The sequence below is a fragment of the Protopterus annectens genome, chromosome 17.part0, assembly GCF_019279795.1.
Source record: "Protopterus annectens isolate FY-2018-M chromosome 17.part0, PAN1.0, whole genome shotgun sequence".
Taxonomy (NCBI): Eukaryota; Metazoa; Chordata; order Ceratodontiformes; family Protopteridae; genus Protopterus; species Protopterus annectens.
The window spans coordinates 643,624,489-643,636,131 of NC_056751.1; positions in this window are offsets into that span (position 1 = coordinate 643,624,489).

Here is an 11,643-nt window from a genome sequence, read left to right on the forward strand (position 1 = left end):
TTATTTTAATTAAATGTAATTAATGTATGCATTTATCTCCTCTTTGCCTTTCAGATAACTTTCTTATACTTTGCTGTATAGCTCTCAACTTCTTAGCCCAAAAAATCTGGACAAAGTAAAAAAATAACGGGGACACGAAGCCCCAAAATAGGGACAAATAGACTTAGAAATGTCTTGTGTTCCCATACATTTTCTGAAGGATATGAAGTAGGCTGTGAAACAGAAATGATTACCATTAGTGAATTTAGTCCTCACAAATTTTAAACAAAAATCCAGAAAATCACAAATTTTATGAGGAACAGACCCAACAATATGAGGCAAAAAATCTGGAGATTCTGCAAAAGTCTGTACAGTTGACAGGTAGGTTCTGCTGTAATTTGCTCCTAACTTGGTGTTCTCCTTATTACCTCCTGTGGCTGGCAGTACCTCCACTATAGGTGGGTTAAGAAGAGAACTTCTTGCAGCTTGTCATATATGATGAATAGTTGTTTATCTCTGCTGTGATTGTAATGTAAAGACTGTAAATAGTTTATTTCTTTTTATTGCTTATTTTATTTGTTATACTGTGCTGTATAATCTTTATACTTGACTGCTATATTTTATACTTTTATGGAGCTTTTCTCCCTGGGTCTCTGCTGAAAAAGGGCACCTGCCCAGCCAGACTAACCCAGTCAACAAATGTAAAATAAATAAAGTAACATGTCATGCATACATTTTTTTGTGATGACCTAACAGAACAAAGCTGCTGACACCGTGCATGTTACCCAGTGACGTGCTATCATTTATTTTCAATATTAACTTGCAGTCCCAAATTTTAATGGCAATCTGTTTTACTGTTACAGTATGCAGTTTGCAGACTGAAGCTCTCTTCTCCCTCCAAGAATAGGCAATTCCACAAAATTGTGCTCCTTCCCACCCCACCCCTTGGTTCCTGTAGCAACCAATCTGCTGGTAATCAATTTTGAGTCAACTAGGCCACTGCAAGGGCTCCATCACGTTATGCCATGGACCCAGGCTCTCATAAAGCCTGCATTTAGAGATGAAGGGTTTCAAACCGGAGTCAAAAGCTGTCATTATAAGAATGCAAGGGCCACATCAGACTGGGTAATTCTGAGTACTTTGTTTGCAACGATTATTAATTCTGTGCTCACCTGTTTAGCATTAAACATTTTGTAACTGATGCTGACGGAGCAAACAGACACTTGGAGAGCATCATACAGTGTGGTATTCAAAAAGTGAAGACAGAGTCATATTGATATAAAAATGAGCTTGCAACGTATTTTAGACATTACTGATAAAAGCTGTTATACTAATGAAAAGTGAACTTGAAAGAAATTTCACTTACAGAGCTGAATTAGACAGTCCCTAAAGTAATAGTCTAGCAGTATCTCAAGCCAGGGATGCAACTCTATAGGTCTACCTGAGAAGAACGAAAGCTGAAAACGCAGACAATGAGAAGAGCGACACCAGAAGACCGACAACGTAAATAATCAACAGTCCAGAATCCCGATGCTGAAAACGCCGACATGCAAAATGAGCGCAACTGTATAAGTATGCAATAATGATGGACTTTAGGGTTAGGGTGTGGGTAAGGTAAGTGTGCATTAGTGACGGACTTTAGGGTGCGGGTAATGAAGTGTGCATTAGTGATGGACTTTAGGGTGCGGGTCAGGTAAGTGTGCATTAGTGACGGACTTTAGGGTTAGGGTGCGGGTAAGGTAAGTGTGCGATAGTGACGGACCTTAGGGTTTGGGTTAAGGTTAGTGCATAGATAGTTGTGTATGTAAGGTTTAGTATAGGTTTGTAAGGTTTTTGGTGCGCTTGTGTTGTGTGTGTGTTTTTTGGAAATGGATTTGTTTTGTTTTTTTGACTGTCGGGATTGTGGTTTGTCAGGTATGTGAACTTTAGTGTTTTTTCAACTGTCGGTGTTGTGGTGTCCGTGATATCCATTGTCGGTGTTTTCGCTTGTCGGTGTTATGAGGTAGATCCATATATATACATATATATATGTGTGTGTATGGGTCCACTTTGTAATTTCGAAATACTGAAATCCCGAATTTCAGTATTTTGAACTTACAAAGTCGAACACTCACATTTCCGAAACCGGCAGAAGCGTGAAATTCAAAATACCGAAGTATTGATATTTCGAATATCTGCTTCCCGGTGGTATGGAATGTGAATGTTTAGGTTTTATTTTGGTAAGTTTGTGTGTGTTAGTATGTTGGTAGGGGTTTAGTGTGTGTTGTGACTGTTGTGTGTGTTTGAGGGACTGTAAGATCTGTGTGTGTGTGAGTGTCGTTTGTATTACTGTTTGTGTGCTCTCAGAGTTATAATATATAAGTAGGGGGGGGTGGGAGGCTTGCCCCCCTGTTTATATGTAGTTTAGATTAGTTTGTTTGATTGTGGGGGGGGGAGTTTTATGTATGTTTGTGTGTGTGCTATATGTGTAGCATGAGTGCGGGATTTTGAATTTCGCGGTTGTGTGTTTTCAGATTTGTGAGTTTTGGTTGGGTTTTCGGCTTTGTGGTTTTGAAATACTGAAATTCGGGATTTCAGTATTTTGAAATTACAAAGTGGACCAATTTTAGAGATGGCTATAGTTGACTCTTGTCCCCAGGTCACTTAAAATATCTATATCTCCAAATCTTGCTGCCTATACATTATAGAAGTTATGCACTATTTTATCTGTTGTTCCTCCCTTAACAAAAAAAGAGGGCACCTTTCAAAAATTCAAATTAATAATTATGAATTAAAGTAATTGTATAGCCAAAGTAAGGTGTGTACCTCCATGTGTTGTAGGTTTTCTTTTAAGCAGTTATAGACTTCTATTTTAATACACATTATACTGTTTCCTGAAGTTGTTCTGAATGCAAATTTACTTATTTGAATATAATGTGCATTACTGGATACATCTTTGTTCCAAAAATGTTAATGTGCACAGAATAGGTGAGTCATATAATTATTTATTCAAGTAGTTTTGTTCACGTTTTTGTCTCCATTGTCTATGTATCACTTAAACAGTCGATTGAGTTACTAGAAAAATATTAGACAAGTTTGCTAAACAATGTAACAGGAAAGAGTGATGCTGATGCGCATGTGAATAACATGCCGTATTTAGAGCAGAACAGTAACATTTGAAACATTTTCCTTCTTCCATTTTTAATTGGCCACCAGGCAGACAAGGCATAGCAGCAATTCAGATTATCTTAACTTCATAAGGCAACTTATACATTCTAAATACAAAATATGCTGAGTTACCTGGACTACCTGCCTTCCTTAAAATATGTGCTTAGCTTATAACATTTTATTTTGTGTACATAGTGATTAATTCAATTATGCTTATATTCCAGACAAAGGCTACAAACATCCCTCAGCAGATATAACAATAATTTGGTGCAGAACCCGAAGTAATCTATGAAAATGGACATTTCTGGTTCAGCTTCTTAACCAGTTAGCAAACAAAACAGCCAAATAATAAAGCATTTTTGATCTGGTGAAGGATATATCAAGCTGCTGCCTAAAGTTAACTTGATCAAACTGCCAGCCATGCTTACTACTGTAAATTAATTTCCAGGTTCAAATATTTCTTGTTCATAAATGAACATGTGCTGCATTGTTGTGCTTTTGTTAAAGAACAAGGAAGGCTTAACACTTTCATTTGGATTCATTTATGTGCGTTGCAGGGTGCTGTAAGCTTTATGCTGTATAGTGAGAATACACTATTGTATGAATGAGGCATTGATAACTAAGTAGGTGCAGTGTGGGTAGGCACCCAGCTAAGCATGCTTTTGAGTGATTATATGATGCAGGACTGAAAGAAATGCAGTCTTGGCCGGGTGGTGTGAGAAGAATACAAGCCAGTGGTCTTGTACTGCTGCTTGTGAAAATCCATGCCTAGGCCACAGCAGGTGGTGTTAGTCAGCAGCTTCTGCATTCATGTATCATTGAGACCTGATTATTTGCAGCATAAATTATATGTTTGCACAATAAACTAAATGTTAGATACCATATTTACTCTATGGAAGGGGTGGAAAGGGGAATATAGGAGGAAACATAAAGGGAAAGGGGAATATAGGAGGAAACATAAAGGGAAATGCTAAAAAGTTGATGGGAAAGGTGAAAGGGACATGAGTAAGGGAAGTAGAAGGGAGGATTGTCAGAGCAGGGAAACAAACATGAAACAGTACAGACAAATGGGGTCGACGTTTGCATAGTAGTAAATGGACACACGGGATACATAGGCAAATATAGAGGAGACAAATACCAGGGAGTAAGAAGGGATAAAGACGTGTGCCAGCTACCAAACAGCCCAGATGGATGTTACTTGGGGCCAAGTAGATGGAGGGCCTATGACTGTGTGGCTAGTGGTGTGGGCCACATCTCATTCTTGCAGCTCTGTGGCAGGGAGAAACTGGTCTAGTGAATCTGTGATTCACTGCAGGAAGTATTAAGGTATGAGATAACTCTGAGTGAAAGTATAAGAATGCTAGGTAAGCTTTTATCTCCTGCATTTGCCCCATCTTCAACTGAGCTGGGGCAGCTTACTGGGGTTAACTATCTGTCCTGGATGGGCTAGAACTCTCCCCGTGGTAATGAAGTCCCATTTTGCTTATCCACATCATTTGCAACCATGGCTAAGACAGCAGTGGATGACAGTTAATGCACCTACAGCTTGTTAGTTCCACACTGACTTTCACAACGGAGAAGAATGACACGGGTACCATTTCTGGGGATGTTTTACACATGCTACAAACTATAAAGTACAGGGGAGGAGGTATGCGTCCCATGTGTCCTGCTGTATTTAAACTCTCTGCTGCCTCCTTGTGACAGCTAACAGCATTGCTTTCTCACTTTGCCCTTGCTAAAAGACAAAAGGACATATTAGCTACCTAATGTAGATTTAGGAGGCAAACTGACAGTTGTGCAATTGTAAAGATACATGCGTGTACAGTGAAGCAGAAGCCTGAGATGGTGCCTACAGCTGGGGAAAGTAAGTACATCACCACACATGTGAAATGAAACATGCCTGGCAAGGTCCTGTTAAGCAGCAAAATCTGTTATGCTAATCTGTTATGCTATCAGATGTATGTATGTTCAGTCGTGTAGCAGTCTGGTACAGTGTCAAACGGCAAGGAGAACTACAAACAGATGTCTAGTGATACAAAAGCATGAAATAGTGGTGTCAATCCTACTATTCCCTGTCTCCCCCTCAAAAAAAAAAAATACAGTGCTATAACAGTAACAGCCAGCAAACCCTCACCGAGCCTAGGTATGGGGTCTCACATCTATCAACATAGTATAATCTGGTATCTCTCAGCAGAAGCAAAATGTGTTAGGAATATCACCTTAAATACAAAATGCAGTTAAAAAAAATGAAATAGTACAAATGAAAAATGTTATAGTATTCTGGGATTTCTTGCCTCACGTCTCCTTCCCATATCCTGAGATCTCCAGAGCAGTGCTGCCGCAGATTAGCATACCAAAGCATGCACAGCTGTCTAGTTTTAGGCATGCTGATGACCCGGTTCACCTGCTCTGTCAAGTCTTAACAGGCATCCACTTTATGAAAAGAACCAACAAAGCATCCCAGAAGCTACCCCCCCCCCAGCTAGCTTTATGAGTTGTAGAAAATGACATTGCTTTCCTTTGCACACTGGGCAGACACACTTCATGGAATGCTGGCATTGCAGCCATCACTGTGATCAGATTTATGGTTTAAAAATGATTTTGACTTGCATGTCGTACACCTAGCACCACTAGGTGCAAGTACACACACAGCCTGCATGCACAAGCAGGCAAGCATAACATGCTCGAGGGGGTGGGGTCATCCTAGAACCACTGTGTAGCAGAGTGCGTTGTACACACACCGAAACTGCATGCACAAGCCGGCATACACAGCATGCTGGTGGGGAGGACTGCACCTAGGCCTAATATCATTAATGTGGTTCAAAAGCAAGTCCTGGACATCAGCAGAATATAGCCTCATTACAACATAATCAGTGTAAATTACCACTTACTTCTGACCAGGGACACTGATTTTCCATTTTTCTGAGAAAAAATACCAGTAAATCTTGATTTTTGCACTTTCTAATTATTGGAAAAGGTTGGAATTTTCACAGAATTTGGCATATTAGGCCAGGGTCCTCATTCACTACAACCTGTATTTTTTCGTATTTACCTCTTGATACTGTCAACTTGCTTTTTTGACTGTTCTATACCTAGAATCTATTGATATAAGGCCAGCAGAAAATTATGATGAAATCATAGTAAGAGCAGGAAATTACATTTAAAAGTTGGGGAAAAGTAATTCCCAGATTACATCTCATAAAGGAGTGTCAATTTTAGAGTAACATAAGTCAGTGACTATTATAGCAGAGTTGCCATCATAGAGGCTAAAAGATTCAGCAGCAGCAGCGGTAGTAATTCAGCAGTTCAAAACTCTTCTCTGGAAACACAGAAGCACTGTTTATACAAGATAAAGCTAAGCAGAGGTATATTGTGTCTGTACTGTGGCCAGATTCAGGTTGGTAGTACCATATATTTGAGCCTTTGACTGAGAATAGTGTCATCATCGGCCCCTTTTTCTGTTTTTCTACATGGGGTCAGGGTATCATGTTAACTGTCGGCAACTCTCAATATAGTGCCACACTCCTGCCTTCTTCAAACACTCGTGCCTGACTGTCACAGATCTTCTTTCACACAATCCATCCACCTCTTTGCTGGATGTCCTTGCTTCCTCTTACCTTCTTCCTGTCTGTCCCAAATCTTCCTCACCAGATTCCCTTCTGCTTTTCTACATGTGCCCAAACCACCATAATCTGTTCTCTTTGATCTTTTCCACAATTAGGTTCATAGGTTCATAGCCTAGCCAGAAAGGTGAAGCTACTTTGGCTTCTGCTCTTATGTCCTCATTTCTTCATCTGTCCCACAGTATGCATCCTACCACATTTCTCAGGCACTTCATTTCCATTATCTCTAGCTTCTTCAACTGTTCTGCCTTTACTGCCCAGGTTTCTGTACCATACAGTAGTACTGGTCACAGTATCACGGTGGTGGTGCTGCGGTAGCATTGTCGCCTCACGGTAAGATGCTGTCCGGTTTGATTCTCAGCTAGAGCGTCTTCTGCGTGGAGACATGCGTGAATGGGCGTACCTTTGTTGAAGGTTGTGCGTCAGTGCTGGTAACTTGGCACGTAAAAATCAACTGCCAATCATTAGCGGACCGGAGTTCCGCTGTGGTGACCCCTAACTGGGAAAAGCCGAAAGACACAACAACAGTAGTACTGGTCACACCACTGTCTTGTACACCTTACTTTTCAGCTTCTTTGGCATGCTTGTCATACCTGATACTCTATGCCATTTGGCTGCAGACCCTCTGATTCTAGCTCTGACCTCTTCATTCAGACTACCCTTCTCCTCAACTATCCCTCCCAGATACTTGAAGCTGTTTACCTGTTCCAGTATCTTCCCTTCTATCTCTATTCTCAGCTTCTTCTGATTTCCCCAATTTATTGCCATTACCAACATCTTATCTGTGCTTAGTTTCATCCCATGTGCCTTCAGATGGCCAATCCATTCTCCTATCCTTTGCTAAAGTTCTAGCTCAGAGTCTGCTTGTACTGCCACATTGTCTGCATGCAGCAGCTTTGTTGATCTGTCCTCGCCAATTTGTTTGCTGATGTAGTCCATCACTAGTATGAACAGCAGTGGGCTCAGAGCTAAACCCAATGTGCACCCACTGCCACTGAAAACTCCTCTGTGAGGCCAAACACTATTCATACTTGAGTCATTGGGTCCTTGTATGTAGCCTGCACTAATTCTACGAATTCAAACTACTGCAGTACTGCCAAGAATAGTATATGGTAAAAAATAAATAAAAAATAATGGTGTGCTAAGCTATTTAGTACAATTGCTGACTGCAGATTTTGTGAACATATATAGACTGTGTACATGGTATACATGCCTGTATATGCCTGATTCTGTGGGAAGGCAGCCTACAGCAGTAGAGCTGCCAACCATCCTGTCTGCTCTACACATGTGGTGTTGGTATAGGCCAGTGATGGCGAACCTATGACACACATGTCAAAGGTGACGCACGCCACTACATTTTAGCGTGATCAGTGATCACCAACACCTGAGTTACCAAAGACACTGTTTTTACATTTGTTGCTCATGTGAAGTGCACTGAATTAATTTGTGGCAGGAGCTTTTGATATGCCAAAATCAAAAGGTTCACCATCACTGGTATAGGCCAAGGGGACACTTGGATGCACAGACATACCCTGATAGCATTGCCCTGCACCCACTGTCACCTATGTTCTCTAGTGAGAAACTAGCCTGTTGCTAATCCAGACAGCCATGTATAATTCAGTGGGTTACGTATCACAGCAATATATGGGCATGTGTGTCTCTACTACTGTTCTAGGTTATCACTAGTGTAACCAAGTTATCATAACATGATTGTGATGTGTACCAAATCCTATACCTTTGTAGCCATGTACTTAGGTGTCCACCCAAGGTAGCCTAATGTTTCATATTAGCACACAGATGTTCCTTGATAGCTGTTACCTACAGCTATTGTCTCATCTGTCAGGTGTGCTCATGGTGTATACAGAAGGTGAAAGTCAGGGGGTAGACAATTCCAGACAAGCCAGGAACTGTGTCCTGATGGCAGTTTAAGTAAATGGACAGCACTTCATAGGGAGAGGAGGTGTTCTCCAGAGGCTGTGAGACCATGTGTCGGTCACAGTGCTCAGAGACATCAGTAACGTGTGTGGAAAAAATCATATGACAGAGTGTAGGAAACATTTCAGTAATGTGATATGGCAGGTATAGAAAAAAGCATACAGCATTGATGTGCACAGGCTAGCAAATGGGTATAGGTGTCTGTCAGTGCATGTTTACCAGATGATGAGGCATTCTTAGCATCCCAGCATGAAGATTATGAAGACATGGGCCTTATACCTGCAGGAGTGGACACAGGATCTTGGAGTGGCCAAACAGTACATATCTCACAGGGAGAGCTATGAGGTTAGTATCTGTACCATACTTTTATACAGCAGCACTTCACACACAGACCATATTGAGAACATAGTCGTACATCAGATGCTTAGACACAGGTGAATACCAGTGCAGGTATATACATTTTATAAAACTCTCTCTATCTATATATATATATATATATATATATATATATATTTATGTGTGTGTGTATGTATGTGTGTATATATATATATATATATATCTATATATATATAGTTGCATAGGTTCATAGGTAGGTACTAGGCTATCTGCCCAAGGGCCTAAGAAAGCCTAGCCAACAAGGTTCCCTGGCTTACGCCACACAATAAAGTTAATTTCCTGTGCCCCTGTCGAGCAGAGCCACAGAAGTGATCTCCGGGGTGTATTTCCTATTTCCCATCCACTCATCAAGATTTTTCATTGAGTGCTAATGAGGAACTTTGCTTGACATAGATGGGTAGCTTGTTCCAGAGTATAGGAAGTCTCTGGGACAGGACTCTATCCCTCAAGCATATCCTGTTTATTGTGGTGACAAGGTTTGGGTCCCTAGAGCATGTAGCTCAGAGGGATTGGGATTTCTTTAGCATGTCCAACAGCTCTGGGTTTAACATAGCTTTATATGTTAGGCAGAGATCTCCTCAGAGTAGGCAATATGCTACAGAGTAAAGCTGGAGTTTTTTGAGATGGTCATTGTAGGGCATCTGTTTGAGGACAGTAATCCTCTTTGTGAGGCACTTCTGTGGCCTTTCCAGCTGCTGCAGATGTCTTGTGAGGTACATTCCAGAAAGGGTGTTTTACTCTATAATGGGTCTAATGAGTGCCAAGTAGAGGGGAACATTGACCTCTTTTATTCCTGGATGAGAAGCCTTTTATGATGAGGTGTGCTACATAGAAGGATTTCCTGACTACTGTGGTGATGTGATTATCAAAGGAGAGACTACTGTCTACCTGGGTCCCAAGGTCTCTTATCACACATTCAGCATTAAGTGGACTGCCATTTAAGTGGTAGTTCATGGGTACAGAGGTTTCACCAAAGGGGATGACAATGCACTTTTTGGTATTGAGCTTGAAGCCATGCCTCTGACACCAGGCATCTGTCTCAGTGAGGTCCTTCTGTAGGATGGCCACATCATTGAGACTCGACTATAGCTCCTAGTTTGCAATCATCTGCTAACTTCGTTAGCCAGAGGCCTTCTGTGTTAGCTTGTACTTCAGAGAAGTAGAAACCAAACAGGAGAGGTCCCAGGACTGATCCCTGTGGTACTCCACTTGTCAATGGTTTGAAGTCAGATTTGAAGTCTGCAACTTTTACAGTGTGGGTTCTGTCAGTGAGCCAGTTGGCAGCCCATCTTGTGATGTAGGGATTTATACCTAGTTTAGTGAGTTCAACTATAATTCCAGAATGGAGGATGGTATAGAAAGCCTTGGCGAGGTCAAGATAGGCTGTGTGAACCACCTTACCCTCGTCTATAGCTTTGGTGACCCTCAAAAAAGTCGATCAGGTTTAGAAGGCATGATCTGCCTTTCACAAACCCGAACTGGGTGGGGTCCAGAGTTTGGAGGTTACCAATGTCTTTGTTTATGAGTTCCATGATGATACATTCCATGGCCTAGCAGATCAGGCTCTTCAGGCTAATAGGGCTATAGTTCCCAGGATCAGTGGTAGCTCCCCCTTTGTGGAGTGTGATAACTGTTGCTGTGTGCCATTCAATGGGCACAAAGCCTGACGTGAGACTATGATTGAACATGGTGCTTAGGCAGGGAGCCAGTTCTTTCTGATGTTCATGTAAAACGCAACCTGGGATGTTGTCCGGTCCCATGGATGCTGTGTTTTTGATTTTAGAGTGCAGCTTTTACCTGCATAGATGTGGTTACAGGGACGCTGCATTCTTCCTGTATAGATATGGGCCTTTTAGGGGGTGAGAGGGGAGTAAAGTTAGCACTGAACCTATCTGCCAGGATGTTGGCACTATCAGTTGGCTCTGTAATTTTCATGCCGTTGTGCTGTAACTCAGAGCAGATCTGGGTGTTGCCATTGAGATTCTTGACATAGCTATAGAATGCATTGTGGTTGCCCTTAGAATCAGTGGCGATTTTGTTTTCATAGTGAGCTTTGGAGGATCTTATAAGGGATCTCAGCTTCTTACTGAGGCTGACCAGGGAGCTCCTCCACTCTTGGGATTTTACTCTCTTTTGCAACAGTTTCTTCCTTCTGTTGTAGAATTTGTTTATTGCAGTCGACCATCAGATTGGCTTGGTTCTGTTTGGGATAGCACGATCCATACACTCGTGTATGTGCTTATAGAGTGCATTTGTGTAGGATTCAAAAGTCATAACTGTATTGTCCATCTGCATGGGTGTCATGAAGTTCGCCACTTCTGTCTTAAGAAGCATGAAGTTGGGTTTGGAGAAATGTTTTACCATGATTTCCTTAATGGTGGGTGGAGGCGGGATGCGGATAGCTAGGGTGATTAGCTTATGGCTGGATCTGACCAACAAGGAGTTGATTTCAGGTGTGGAACACCAATCACTCATATCAGCAATGACTAGGTCTAGGATATTGTTGCCCCTGGTGGGGGTGTGGATACGCTGATCCAGGGCATTGGAATTTATGAATTCCAGA